Consider the following 15,665-nt stretch of genomic DNA (forward strand, 5'->3'; position numbering starts at 1 on the left):
TATATATATATATATATATATCTCATTTGAGAAGTCTGCTAAAGTCTACTCCTTAACCTCTTAATTTACCCTCAATCTTTCTGGAGTAAATTAACTTGCATGTCCAGCCTCCATCCTCGTCACACCAGAAGTTTCATTTGCCTAACTTTACCCCAAAATATGATATATTTTTTCACCCCCCTGTGGCGAAAAAAACACGAAACAAGTTTTTGTGGTAGAAGTTTCGCTTCCATATCATCTCTGGGGAATGAAGTTTTCTGACATGCCTGGAGTGATTTCAGCACATCCAAGCAAAGAGCTGACAGGGTCACCAACCTGTGAGCCTCGGCCCCCTCCCCCTCACATTGCACCCATCCCATCTGCACTTCCTCCTTCCTTTTTAAGCACTTTTTTTTTTTTTTTTTTTTTTTTTTTTGATCTCTTTACCAATTCAGCCACTTCTGGACTGACAGCGCCTCTTTGTTTTGGTTGTGAAAAATCAATAACCATTACAGGAAGGAGCGAAACAGAGAGGGAGCACGCTGAAGAGGGATGGAGACAGACTGCTGTCCCTGTCAGTCTGACCCTGCCTGACGGCTGTCATCTCCCTTAATTGCTTGGTTAATATCATCCCCACTCAGCCTGGATCTAGGTCAGCAAGGCCCATCTCTGCTGGAGCTGACTTGAGGCTGTCCTCCTCCATGATCTCTCCCTCTCTCTGCCTTTTCTCTCGGTTTCCCCTTTAGGCCCCGTCTCAATTAGAATAAAAACATACAGTAGGAATACGAGAAAGAGACGTTGTTTTTTGCTCTGAGATAACCCCGATGTGGATTAATCCAATCAGAAACCAGCAGTAGATAATCATTTATGCACCCTGTTCTATTCTGGGATTGGAAATAGGCTTGCCAGAATTAACCTTTTATATTTCCCTCAGGTGATGCAAGACATGCTTTTTCTTTGTCTACCAGCTCTCTGCTGTTTTGCATCTTCAGGTCAAAATCCAAAGCTTCGTAGCAACACAGAGGTTTAACATTGATAACCTGCGTTTTTTTATGATAGTTTAGACTACTCATGGGTTTCATCAAAACCCATCAAAACCCGTTTTACTGCAGTTGACAGAAAGAATGAACTCTGGAAGTGATGCATTACTAGTATAGATGTATGGAAAACATTTGACCAATGAGAGGCGTGAGACAGTCAGTCAATGTTAAATGTAACCAGAGGGGGTTGGAGCGATGATGAATACGAGGTGGAACATTTGTTTGTGTCTGAATTTCATAAAAGTGTAATCTCTCTTTTTTTTTTTTTTTTTTCCTCGACTGATTTAAAGCAGCTTAATGAAGTCTGGAATGTCAACTGCATCCTAGTTAACGTTCCAAACAAACCGCGGCTCTCTGTCTCACATCAGTCGGCGCCTCAATTATTCTTAATATCAAGTAGGTTTGCATAACGGAACACTTTCTGAGATGAAACTTAATTTCCCCCTTCCAGCTTTACTTGGCAAAATGTCCGCTGGCTACAGAAAGACGGCACGGTGGAGTTGGTGTTTCTGGGGGAGAGGGAGAATATAATGCGAGTGTTGGGGATGAAGCACAGACTTTCTGCCTCGGGGGAAAAAAGACAATATTCTCAATGTGAGTGTTTAAGGCGGTTTTTCTTTCTCTCTTTTTGTGAAGGGTAGCTTGTATTTCTGCGTTCCTGTTTCACCTTTTAAATAGCACAAAACATGTATTTACAAATTTGCTATAATATAGGCCTGAAGACTGCAGTATGACAGTAGCATTGGAATCTAGATAAAACCAGATCTGCCCAGCAGCCGGGTCCCAACTTCATATTGTGACACTTGAACACAACGGATAGATTAATAATGGAGACATACAGTGGGTACGGAAAGTATTCAGACCCCTTTAAATTTTTCACTCTTTGTTTCATTGCAGCCATTTGCTAAAATCAAAAAAGTTCGTTTTATTTCTCATTAATGTACACTCAGCACCCCATCTTGACAGAAAAAAACAAATGTAGAAATTTTTGCAAATTTATTAAAAAAGAAAAACTGAAATATCACATGGTCATAAGTATTCAGACCCTTTGCTGTGACACTCATATTTAACTCACATGCTGTCCATTTCTTCTGATCCTCCTTGAGATGGTTCTACTCCTTCATTGGAGTCCAGCTGTGTTTAATTAAACTCAAATGGCTGCAATGAAACAAAGAGTGACAAATTTAAAGGGGTCTGAATGCTTTCCGTACCCACTGTATGTCGGAACAAGCAACAGTTCTTGTCATTGGGTTGTTTAGAGCTCGGTCCTCTTGGCTGCAGCTCCTCGGTTGTTTACATCCACCGCCGTGGCTACAGGCAGCCATTTTAAACAAGGTAGCAAAGCACGGACGAGGAGCGGTGGAGCTCTGAGCCAGTAACTGTCAAGACCTCATAGTTTCCCCTGCTCCCGGTTTAATGGAGCATGTGAGGGCCAAGGTGCGCTGCCCCGGCCCCAGCCTAGGCTTTGTTCAAATGGGCTCCCGTCCTTCTCTGATGGGCACCGTGGAACAATAAGCCTAAGGTGGAGCAGCTGAAGAAAGCATTAGTGTGAGACCCCTCCTGCAGGTTGCCATTTCAGCCTCACTGCCCTCCGTTTGCTTCAACAGTAAGACAACCTCTTTTCATGACCTATTACAATAGTGATAAACCCATTTTGTGCCTCAAGTTGTGGCGCTGAAATTCAGTGTAAATGCACAACCGATGCCTCGGTGTAGCATTCACACCTTCAGGTGTAAATGCGCCTTTGGAGGCTCCAGCTAGCGGTCTGCTGATCCCTCCCTGTGCGACCGGTCAACGTTTGTTTGTTTTTTTTACAACATATCCATCCCCTGGTGGGCTGCGGTCTTGGTTCTGTTGGCCCACAGTCGCAGATTCCAGACACAATCCAAACGAAGCTTCCCTTCTCGGTGAAGAGTGAAAGCCCAGCTGTAACCCAAACTGTTTGGTTTGGAGGATGTTGGGAACTGAATGGAAGCAGACTCTTTGTGTAGCGCAAGGCCTGTTGTTTTGGAACCACTATTGGTGGGGATAATGCCCAGATTTCACAGATCCGTGGTATCACTGTTAAAAACCACATCCAGGCTTGGTACTAATGAGGTTTCTGACTCAGGAAGACACATTTCTCCTTCACTTTCTCTGCTTGCTCTATGCTGGCATTTTTCTCCAAACTCCGCTCGCTGAAATCCATTGTTGTTCGCCGCACGGCCCGCTGTCCTCGTGATATCAGTATTTCAATTCATTACAAATACCAAGTTTATTATCCATTTAAATATGCTGAACTATGATACCACTTCAAGCAAGTCAAAACATGAAGCATTTGAAGATATTTGTAGCCAACGTTGGTCCCGGGGCCTCGCTGTCGGTTGTTTGTTTGTGGCAACAATGAAATGCTGCGCTTTCAGTCAAAGTATTGAACAAAGCTGTTGTTAAATCTTTTGGGGCAAGTCAAATCTCAAGGCTACATTAGCAAATTGTAAGATCTAAGTCTTTCAGATCTCTGAATACTTATAATTAAAAGCGCACGTCACTTCAACATTTTCCTTTCAAAGTGGTAGGCTCCACGGACGGCGAGATTCATTTCAACAACTATTGAATTGATTAGTGAAATGTCTCATAACTCTTGAATTGTCACAACATTTGGTACAGGCATTCATGTACCCCTCAGGATGAATTGTATTGCAACCCGGTAACTTTTCCATTTTTCTTTTTTTTTGTTTGTCCAAAACTTTGGTTTATGGGCAAATACCTGTGATGACATTGACCATAGCTGTACCTTGTGTTTAGTGCTAATCAAATTAGCATGCTAACACATGGAACTAAGATGGTATGGTAAACCTTAAGTAAACATCAGCGTGTTTGCATGGTAGCCTGTAGCGCAAAGCACCACTGCATCGACTATTGGCCTTCTTACAAACCTGAGCCAGCGTTATTTACAGTTTGTTTTGGTCAAGGCTTAAGACTTAAATGTTTTATTTTCCCTCTAGTTTAAGTCTTTAGGCGGGGCCATGTCAAGTATTGTGTCACAGCAATCAAATTCAAACCAAGTCCTGTTTTTTGTCTGGAGTTTACAGCTCAGGTATTAAGCTTGATAACAGTTTGCATTAGAAATAAAACGGTAATGAAACGTGCATCACCCAGCAGACTACAGAGAGCAAAAAAAATAAAAGAATACCCAGGAAATGTGCAGGTGCTTCCAACACATTGCTTTATCACTGTCTACTCTGTGCCCAGTCTGCCCAGCACGCGGGCTCGGCTCCGTTGTGTTCTCATGTCGATTAGCCAAAAGCGTGTCTGGTGGCGCCACTTCCGCCTCTCGCTTCCTCACTGGAGTACCATCTGCAGCTCTCTGCCTCAGTGTTTGCTTCACACTCCCAATCCCATTCAGATGTGAGTGCCAAAACAATCAGATAGGACGACATTGACATGAAAACTCTGAGGTTGAATTTGTGAGTCTAATCCCCCCCCCCCCCCCTTTGCCGCCCTGCATCCTGGTAAACAGATTTTGAAGATGAGTTTGTTGAGTGGCATCTTCTTCGCCATGCAAGGCCACAGCCCCGCGGGGGGGAAATAAACAACGGTACCTCGGAGTGAAGATGATGACAAGTCTATATTAGGATGATCTTTCCATCGCTTTTTTCAAATGATTTCGTTTATATTTTTGAGCCTGGATTGGTTTGTGGATGGTATGGATGTGTATCTGCAGCGAACTGCCAGTTATCACATTTGACATCGCAAATTGACTGCCATCAGTCTGCAGATAGGAGTCGCTTCACCCACAAAAGTGTGGGAATGAAAGAGGCATATTTTCCATCAACACCTTTTTTTTATTTTTTATTTTTTTTAAAGATTTTTTGCTTATTTAGGCAATTCTGTGTTCCACAGCTCACGTCAAACTCGGGGCCATGATTCGCTCAACATACTCTTGAGAGGCAAACTGAAATTGCTTCGATCAATCCTTGATCATTTTTATGTGGAGGGTTGTGACGGGGGGGGGGCGGCAGATAAAATGGAACAGCTCACCTGAAATCAGTCCTGACACACAGTGACATCAGCATCACCCTGCCTCATCTCTGGGTCTTTATTGTAACAGAAGAATACATTCAGAGTTGGTTTCGCTGCCCGTGTGGAGTAAACCCCTCTTGAACTATTGTCATAATTCATAAAACATTGCACAGCTGGAGGCGAGATGCTATTGACTTCATGCTGAATAAGGGACACACAAATGGATTCTGTTCCGTCATTGTGAAGGATGGCCACTGGTGGGAAGACATAATTCTGAAAAACATGGATTAAAATAATAATTTTTATCTAGGGAATGTAATGTTGGTCCGTCAGTCAACCACTTCATCACCGCGGTCCATGCTGACATCGATTAGATGGACTGCCATGACATTTCTGTATGTACATGCATGATCCCCTCATGATTAAGCCCACTGATTTTAAGTAATCCCCTGACCACCATGAGTCAAATGTTCGACTGGATGGATTGCCATGACCTTTGGAATGAACAGCCAGGGGTACCACATGATGTATCCTAATATGTAGATCCACAAATATACAACAAACATAACTCAAAGCACCACTCTGCTTTATTGCAGCCTCACAGGGCTGCTGGCATGGCTGTGGATCTTTTTTTTTTTTTACCAGTAATAATTTAGTTCCAGCTTAAAACTTTCAGCTATTTTTCATGTATTCTGTTACATTTTCTATATTTTTTTCTAAATTATAGAGGTATTTCACTTGAAAAGGAAACTGCCAGCAGCAGGCATTTACCAGTATACTGAATGCGAAATTAAGAGAAATTTTAAGACCATGAGTAAATCGGCATTCAAAATGTCACATCTCTACATTATTATGACTCACAGAAAGGAGCTGAATTAATCAGGTTGTGTGTAACTCTTTTCGGTATAACCTTGCATGCCTCAGATTTGATTCACTGTGCCCGTTAAATATTGAAACAAAAGTACATCCGTGTAATGACCTCTAACTTTTACATTTCAATGTAACTTGCGACCCAGACGGAGAAGTCAAGGTAATGTGATATTTAATAAATGAACAACAGGACTGTTCTTTTTTTTCTTTCTTTCTCCCCCTCCCCAAAGTCTTCAGGTCATTGTAGATGGATGTGTCTCAAATTATATTTTATGATTAGGCTAATTGAAGTGGCCAGTCGTATTTTAATGTCCGTGACAGGCGGCTTTACTGCCTCCTTTTGAGTCGCATCGTGGAAGGACAAGCAGATCCGTCATTACTCAAGGCCTCAGCGTGATCTCATTTTCTACTTGCTACTCAAACAACCTTTGGATTCAGTGAAGTTTCAGGTCTCACTGGCAGTTTTCAATAAGAAAGGGGCGGAGAGCAAAGACATTACATTTCTGTGTCTGATTAACCTGAAGGTTGTCTCATTCATTGCTGTTTAAAAGCTCGGGTACATATATCACTCTTACATCCCTTTACAGATTTGGGATGAACATTAAATACAGACCGATGCATAATGAGGAAAACAACGAGCCGAGAACTTTCGCTGTTTATGATAACTAATAAGAGATTCAGCTTAATTATTATATTAGTTTGTTTATCAAATAATTAATTATCTCCATCACGTTATAGCTTGTCTCGACAAGAACATTCCGTGCACCCGTCCGTTCATGCTTTGGGCAGCGGTGTTGCTTTATGTTCCCCGTGGTTGTGATTTGATATGAGATTCACTAGACAATTTCCAGTTTATTACTGCTGTGTCCAGGCAGTCCCTGATAAGATTAACCAATGTCTATGAATCATTGCTGGAGAGTATTTGAGGCGCCGGTCAGCGGCTGAACGTGCACGTCCAGGATTGAGTGAGAGCAGTGCAGTGCCCTTGTGATATGAGCAACACTTTACAAAGACTGCCCCCTGACTACTGATCCTCGGCTGCCTGGAGGACGTTGTGTTTCTATTCTGGTATTTGCCGCGGTTTGGATCGAGCGCACAAGGGTGTGATGATCTCTGATCTGTGGAAAGGGCGTTGATGTGCCTGTGGGGAAAACGCTCTCCGGCCCCAAACCCAATTTCCACTAAAAGATTGAGGAGGCCAACGTGCTCCGGGCGAGGCGCTGAACTCCCTTTCTTTTCTCGTCTTGTCTTTTAATCGCATCGCGCTTTTAATTCTTTCATGGACGAGTCTCGGACCCTTTTTTAAACATTTCATGAAGAGCGGGGGAGATAAGAGAGCCGTGATTGCCGCTTTGGTCCCCGGAATCTCTGCAGCATGCTGCATTTTTTTAGTGGAGGCCTTTGTTTCACTATAACACTTCTGGTAATTGTGCGAAGGGAGGTGTTGACTTTGACTGATGGTTTACCCTTCCAACATTTACACACATACACACACGGACGCAAGACTTGATGAATTATGTATCGGCGCGCTTGAAACAAACTAATCAATATAAAATGTCTCGCGTCCGTATTGACCAGAAATGTGGTTGGTACACAAGGGCCACGAGGAAGAAAACACATTGCATTGAGGTACACAATGTGAGTTACTAATGGCTAAATGTGTTGCATACAATCATGTTTTTCTGTGTGCATAATTGTTCATCATTGGTGGTCTCTGGGTGCTTTCACTTCTCTAGTTGGGTCTATTTGGTCCGACCCGAAGGGAAAAATGATACATTGTTGCTGTTCACATTGACTTTTTACATAATCGAACCAAGAGGAGCAAACATGTAGAGTGACAGGTACTTTGTTGATTGTTCCCTTTTGGCTATTGTCGTCCGGCATCATCATGGAGCAACGTTGGGAAATCAAATTCCGGAGACTGACAGAAGTTTGTGCAGAATTTAAATGCTTTAATAACTAGATTATAAGCATTTTTAGTATTGTTAGACTGCAAATCGACCGAATGTTGTGCGGAGTGATGGTAGAGAAAGGGGTGTACAAAAGCCCCTTTGCACTCTCCCAGATGACTGGTGCGAACGGCGGGGAGCGCACGGACATTATGGCTGTAATGGAGAACAGCTTCCGACCTATTGATCAGGGAAAATGCCAGCGTTGACGTGCTTACAGGTCCGTTATAAGATTGCTTCCTGAACAGATTTCATGATCAGCAGTTGGATTTATTCGTAGCTTAGCTTTTTGAAATCATGCTAAAATAACATATCTGCTGTCATAAAATCCCGTGGTTGAGTCGTCGCAAACAAACCCGGACCGGCGGTTGTTCGGTCCGCGTCAGGGTTTGATTGACAGCTTTCACACCAGCCCACATGAACCGTGCTAACCAAGTTTATTTGAACCAAACTGAGCGGTTTAGGCACTAGTGAAGCACCACAGAGCAGCTTTAATCCACCTATATATAGATGGATGGATATCAGATCTGTGTATCCATGTTTACATCATGCTCGCCTTGTCTCCGTCAGCTCGGCTTTACGGATCTAATCCTGAGGGGTGAAAGTGTCGTTCATGCAGTCTGTGTGGGCTGTTGCCTGTGATACAGATAAACTGTCTCAAATCAATAAGCTTCTGCGCCCCCGCCCCCCCATTTTACCTTCGAAAGGTCAGAGGCGGCCGAGTCTTTTAACTCCTCATTGTTTAGTGTGTGTCGTGTCCAGCTCTAATGATCTGGCTGGCAACACCTCAGCACCAGCAGGCCTTCTTCTCTTTGATTGGCTCTGAGATTTCTTGGAAGATGGATGCGTCTATCGTCCTTGACTGGTTTGCAATATGCGCTGCCATACCCTCCTCCTTCTAGCCTGCATTTCGAATTGCTGTTCTCTGTTTGATGGCAGGCAATTACAGGAGATTGTTTTTCTTTTGTTGAACACGCCGGTCGGCACGGTGCCCCTTTCCTTCTTGGAAAGGAAGTGCCCCTTTTTTTTTTTTCTCTACTTGAAAGATGCGCATATAGCTTGTAGACGAGCACTATTTGACTTAGCAAGCACAATGTTTGATTGGAAGGTTTAAGAGTGAATACAGTCCAAACGTGTTGGCAGTCGCATGTAATTAGTTGTCTCTGCTGTGTATAATCTTCAGACGTTTGGAAAGAATAATTATTGTTTATATTGATGGTTGGGTGTCTTGTGTTGAACACAGCTGGCCGTCGTAGTTTGCTTTTTATTTACTACTTGTTGCAGAGTTGTCGAGAGGAATATGTGTGTTTTTTAGAGCTTGAAGAAACGGAAACAATTTCACAACACAATTCTCTTTTTAGCAGCTCTGTGTTGTTGTGGTGTATTTGCTGTAAGAAGGTGATAATGATGCAACTTTAACACCGAATAGTTCAGCTAATTATGCAGGTTATTTGATAAGACGCATTTAATTAAAATGTATTTCATGGGAGAAAAAAAACAACAAAATCAGTCCTGATTCCAGAGAAACAATGATGGGTTTAACCTGGAGCTGAAGATATTTCCTTATCATAACTCAATAGTTTTGCACTCCCATCCTCTGCTCGCTGAAATGACTGTTTTGCCTTTTTTTTGATCAGGAGATGCGAAGAGCGGAGGATGCGAGAGAGATGATGTATAGCGATATAGATATAGTAATGAGTGATGGCGGAATGAGAGGTACGGATAGCCGGAGGAGAATGACCTTGGCGTCCAACATTCATATTTGAAGATGTGGGAAATAATCAGCATGGGCTCTCAGCGCTCAGCAGCACAGCATGCCCCTGATGACTGCGCCGCAAACAATGAGCTTCACTGACGCAGAGGAGTGTGTTTCAGAGATGTGCTTCAGTTTCCTCTCTTTTTGGTGTGCTCTCTTCTTCTTTTTTCCTCTTTTTTTTGAGTGCTATCCAGAGCCTGCAGCGGCCCTTTTGCCAGTGAAGAGGCCGCTCATTAAAAATGGCCACCGTCAAATATCATCCCAGGGAAAAAAACCAAGCTCTTCCTGTGATGTTTGTTTGTTTTGAATACCACATTAGAATCTGTGCCCAGTCTGGAGGCGGGAAGTCAATATCAAAGTTACAAATTCAGTTGACAAAGCACTGTATGTAGTCGAGCGGTGATTGCCTAAAAAGTTCCAGCAGTGATCAGCAGGAACACACCAACCAATCGCCTTCAGACTTTCTGGCTTATTGATATTTATGTGGCTCACAGCGAGCGTGATTTTTGTTCGATAATCAAAAAGCGTGCATGCAGGATGTTGGCAGCGGGAATATAGACGTCATGGCGCTCTGCGGCATTAGCAGTCACCCCGTCCCTGTAACATGCAGCAGTTGGAAATGGCATTTGTGACATTCACTGAGTGAGAGTGATATATTCACCTCGGCCGGCTCGTCCAGCCCTCACCAGAGCAGACAGCTGCTAGAAAAGCTATGTGCACAAACATTGTCGCACCGTCAACAACTCGCTGTGGCCGTGCTGCATGGCTTTTTTATTACCCCAGAATGGAGTAAGGATCCAGCGATACAGGGGTCATGGTTTATTTAGACATTCAGACGGTTGCTGTGTGCTTTTGTTTTTATATCTCGGAAATAGGCAAAGTATTCTTCCCTCTTTATCTCGCTGCACCGCGGTAGATCCGCTTTAACCCACGCCAGAGTGCTGCGAAGATGTGGCAGAAGGCTATTACTTCCTGACGTATTGCAATGCACATGTCATTTAACAATTCATTCAAATGATGGACAGGGACGCATTACCACATTTAGCTTGTCACAGAGGGCGTTCCGTAATATTTTCTGCTCCTCGCTCTGTATAAGTTGAGAAGATGGCAACTGCTGCCTTTCCCGACGTGGAAGCCTGATGCCAGAAACATTATTTACTGTCAGCGTGCCGCTCGGAGAGTGCAGCCCAGCCACCTCCTGCAACAGGGAAAACAGCTGCTCACCTACAGCTGCAAAGTAGCCTTCAAGCCTCAAATGATCACACCAGCGGTTTGCATAACTTTTACAAAATACAGCATTGTTTAAAAGTATTTGGATTGTTTTCCCTCCTACTGGGGAACCATCGGTTTCCATTCGTTTCCGCTTTTGGAAATCAACTTAAACTTGGCTTGAAATCAGTAATCCATCACAGTGAGCATTTCATTGCCTTGAGTGTTTGTCAGAGTTACCACTTCCCCCACTCTGCCCTACTGCTGCATTCGTTACTGCCCCTGAGCTATGCCTCAGGACTCCAAACCATTCATAGACTGCTTCGCTCTGTTATCATATCGGTCTAAAATCTGAGAGCCGACTCTTTCCATGTTTACTTTATCCAGGAGACGATTCTATTTATCAGCAACATGTGCTGTGCTGGGATGTGGGATGTGGTACGGCTGTCTACGGATGACGTCAAGGAACGGCATGCTCCAAGATGGAAATAAGTCCTAGACTGACTTCGTTGTGTTATCCAAGACGATGCCCCATACTTTGGCATTTGTTTGGAATTTCGTCTAAAAAAACAAAACTAGAATGCCCTGCTTCCTGGTGCTGACACTGATGCAGACATCCAATCTGCAACAGTGTGGTGTAGTAGTCGATGGTTAATGTTGCAGCTCAGACTGCATATGCAGTCTGTCTGGTGTGTTTAAGGACCCTCTAAATTAAACACCACTCTTTTTAATGTGTGACTAAATTCACAATATCCAGCACTCATTTCTCCTCATTTTCTCATGAACGCAGCGGTTTTTTTTTTTTTTTTTTTAGCAGCCAGGTCTCAAATGTCATGTCTCGTGTCCTTGACCACACGCCAGCAAGGAGAGTTTTCAAAATGGTCCCTGCTCTCAACACGCATTATCACAGAACAATAGCATAGCTTCGGCTTTGTTCACTGTGACGGATGAGCTATCCCAAGCATGTTCCAAGACTCTGCAGTTTTATAGTCGATTTGAAGTACATGTTAACTGATGGCTCCCTTGAAGATAGAAAATCAATATGAACTGTGAACATTTGCCCATTTGAAAATACATATTTCTGCCAAGAAAGCAAACACACCCATTGTTATATATTGTATTTCTTGCATCAACTACAATCTGTGAATTTAAGCTTAAATGAATAGACAAGAAATGAATAGAGAGATTTGTATGGGACTTGGGAGGTGATGTTGAGAGATGATCCGGGACTTCTAATGAGACATAATGCTTTCTCCACTGCCAACTGCTGCTGCTGCTGCTGCTGCAGATCTCCTGCCGTGCCTGAAGGACGTCGGAGCACCCTGCCATGTCCACCATCTCCTCACCCGTCCTCCCTCCTGATCACCCTGTAATTGGTAAATCTGGCATTTAATCAGCGCTGTGATAGCTGCAGAGACCTGGTAGCATAAATAGAGAAGAGAGGAGGTAAAGATAGGAATATTGCTATTGGAGGGGGGGGGGGGCTCTGTATGTAGAGCAGGTCGTCCTTTAACCACAAGGTTGGCGGTTTGATCCGCAGCTCCTGCTGTCCGCATTTCCCACTGCTCTGAGAAAAGCTTAGGGTCGGCTGAATGCAGAGGTCAAATTTCATGTATGAACATCATGACGAAGTTTAAGTCTCCATCGAGCCGCTGCAGAGCGCTGATTGACTTGGCAATGGCTGGATCGGGGCTTGCCAGGCTTGCTGTATTGCAGTAGATTGACGGTGAGCAAGTAAGAAAGGGAGAAACCATTAAGAGAGCTCCATTGCACTCGCAGCTCAAGAGAGAGCAGCCATTGTATTTACAAGCCAAGTGTGTATGTATGCATGCGCTCTCCCATCCCTCCCTCCCTCCCTCCCGCTCCTCCACCAGAGGATCAAGAAGGTGTGTAGCGCTGCGTCCACAGAGAGTTCTCAACACCGCCGTGCATTTTACCGCTTGTAAAGCAATCATTTCCACCCCTTCATTTCCCTCTCTCTATCCCCCTCACTCCCCACCCTCCAGCTTCTGGGACTGCTGAGTCAGCTCACCTTCATATGGAGAGTGGCTCCCTCAACCGAGACATTATTGATTTGCCCCTGGTTGTAAGGGGGAAATGTTCCCAAACCTCTCAGGCCAATTTTGCTGCGCTGCACAGGGAGCACCGCTGGGCATTGGGATTGAGAGGGGAGAGAAAAACATAAACATTACTACCATCACACACACACACACACGCACACACACATACACGCATACAAGCACTCAGGCAAAAGGGGAGGAAAGTATGAACACCAACATAATGACACACATGGACAGAGAGGCACATCCCGGCACAAATACAGAATTACATACACGTATAAGTGGTGCATCAGTTGTTTGGCAGCAGCTGTGTGAATGCTGCCTTTGTTTGTTTGTGTGTGCGTGTGGTGAACACACCAGAAACACGACTAGCATGCTGCCGAGATCTATAGTGCTAATGATCTGGTCATTCCAACATATAAGCTTCATACCAAGGCAGCAGATTGTCTCTCTCTCCTGTTTTCTCTCTATCTCACCACTACCATACTGGTGGTAGTATTCTCACACACACACTCACGCCGAGAGCACATTTTACTAGAGCACACTCTTTACTTGAATGTGGGCCCGGGCCAGTGAGCTACATCATTGCTTCATTTGGATCAAACTCCAGAGCTCAGGAGTCATTTATCTGCATAGTGTGTGTGTGTGTGTGTGTGTGTGTGTGTGTATCTAACCTTCAGGCATCCCACTCTTCGCCACTGGGAGAAATCAATGCCAGCGCGTAGAACAAAGAGAAAACCCTCCTCCGACTTCACCAAGGTAGAGATTTGAATAATTTATTTGTTATTCTCCTGCTCTAGACAATTCATCAACGTGCAGACGTTACGGCGGAAAGCATTTTCTCCGCCGTTTGTGTGGAACCAAACTTTCTTTTTTTTAAATTTTGGCTTTTCTGTGTTTCACTTGTTCTTATCTGCTCGACACAATCTATGATGAGTTTATTTTGAAAACCGGAGAGAATCTGCTGTATACTGTAGCAAGCAAATCTGTAATTGTATTTTTAAAAAAAACAACACTTTTTTTCCGTCTTGGAACGAGATGTGCACATTGTCCTGAAAGTAGAGGCTGATTCCAAACCTTTGATTTAATTAGCCTGCTCTCGTGTTGACCTACCTGTGCATTTATTCATTTGTGAAAAGAAGTTGCCTGCCCTGATATTGACCCCGATCATTCACACTTTAAAACGCACCTCCTCCTCTCTTTGTTGCACTGCACCCGCCTCACAATAGTCTTCATTTGCTTTAAAAGAAGCGCGGCGATGCTCGTCTAAGAAAAAAGCACTCTTCTATTAGAATGTCGAGGAGGTTTAGACAGCTGCACAATTCATGAGGTGGAAGTTTGCTATTATCAGCATGTCTGTGTTTGTCTGAGCCTTGAGTTTCCCAAAACCTTCATCTGCATTTGTGTGTCTTCTGTATGTGTGTGAGTCCTATTTGTGACTGATGATATCTCACTAGACCAGTGACTGTCTGCACTCATAGCTTCTGAATTTCCTGTTGTGTATTCAGTAACACACACACACATACTGTAGGTATAAGCACGCACACACCCCCTTGGTGTCTTGCTATCCTGTTTTCACATCTCCTGTGACTCGCTGGTACTGCTTGAGTGACAGCTCTTGGTTTGTCTGGGTATCCGTGGTTACAGCCCAGAGGCCTGTGCCGGGGGACCCGGAGCTGTCAGCACTCTCTGAATCCTGAAACCAGAGATGGATGGCCGGGAGCCACCTCTGCCCTGAGCTGTGTGCTCTGCTCGTCTCTCCTGCTGCTCCTCTCCACTCTTTATCCCAGACCCTCCTCCCACACGGAGCCATCGGCAGCGTGGTACTGCGGAAAATAGAACCAAATAGGTCTCGTTACCTGCAGGAGAGGGAAATGAGTATGAGAACAAAATAAAGCAATTTTCAATAGCAACGTGAAATGCAGTTAAGTGTAATTATTTATTTCATGACCGGGCTTGATTGAGTTATTATTATCATCATCTCCACCAGGAGGAGCGTGCGATCGGTAGTGTGTGTGCGTGCGTCCGTGCACCTCTCTGTCTGTCCACGGCTAATCTCGCATTCTGTTGCGGCAAACTGAACAACATTTTGGGTGCCCGGTTATGGGTGCATGCTCGAGGTTGCGGTGACTCACACCTTCTCAAAACACCTTTTTATTGCCTGGTCTATACTTTTATACTAGCTAACGGAACTACCAGTGCACACAGCTCAGTACATCGGCGCCACTGCTATGCAGGCAGACTGTTTGGTGAGTTTATTTTTTGGCAAGATCGTATGAAACGTCTTATACGACGACTTCGAGCCAATTGCTTGCGTACATCGCCGCTTGTTTTGGGTTTGAATGAAGTGGGTTTTATGACTCCTTAAGGGCCATTAGTGTCTAGACATTTAATCACACCATACAGCAGTGGTCTTTTCAGCACTGAGTGGATCTTTCTAGTTCGAATCATTATCAGAGTGATAGTAGGTACAGCACGAGTCAAGGATAGAGCAGAAGTCAAGTCCCAGCATTTTGTAAGGACAGCTGTTTCTGTTAATCTTGAATCTGGTGCTAACAACCGGGATTAGTGGTCCCAAAGGGGTGCACCATTTACAACAGATCAGGTGTCTGTCCGTCTCCAGGGCCCCGCTGCTTCTGCTTTTTCAAAGACATGTGTGACACCAGTATTGACTGTCAATCCAACACCCCAAAGCCGATGGAAAAAAAGAGAAGGGTGATGAAGACGGGAGGAGAAAAAAAAAGCACAAGTGTGGTGGGAGTGGTGGTTGTTTTGGACCGCCTAGGGCTCCGATGGTTAA

At 44.2% G+C, this 15,665-nt stretch overlaps 1 protein-coding gene across 5 annotated transcripts in view; it reads left to right on the plus strand.

Annotated features, from left to right (window-relative positions):
- klhl29 (kelch like family member 29) overlaps positions 1-15,665 on the plus strand; it is a 202,365-nt gene that overhangs the window by 19,737 nt on the left and 166,963 nt on the right. For 2 of the 5 annotated variants that reach the window (XM_031866162.1, XM_031866161.1), the window contains exon 3: positions 13,546-13,624. The exons of 2 other annotated variants lie outside the window; for them this stretch is intronic. The gene's annotated coding sequence lies outside the window, so the exon portion shown is untranslated. Of the gene's footprint in view, positions 1-2,199; positions 13,625-15,665 lie in introns of those variants that run through there. One more of the 5 variants, XM_031866163.1, reaches the window with a different exon arrangement.

Source organism: Anarrhichthys ocellatus, unplaced genomic scaffold (genome assembly GCF_004355925.1).
Source record: "Anarrhichthys ocellatus isolate YVR2014 unplaced genomic scaffold, GSC_Weel_1.0 scaffold34, whole genome shotgun sequence".
Classification (NCBI taxonomy): Eukaryota; Metazoa; Chordata; class Actinopteri; order Perciformes; family Anarhichadidae; genus Anarrhichthys; species Anarrhichthys ocellatus.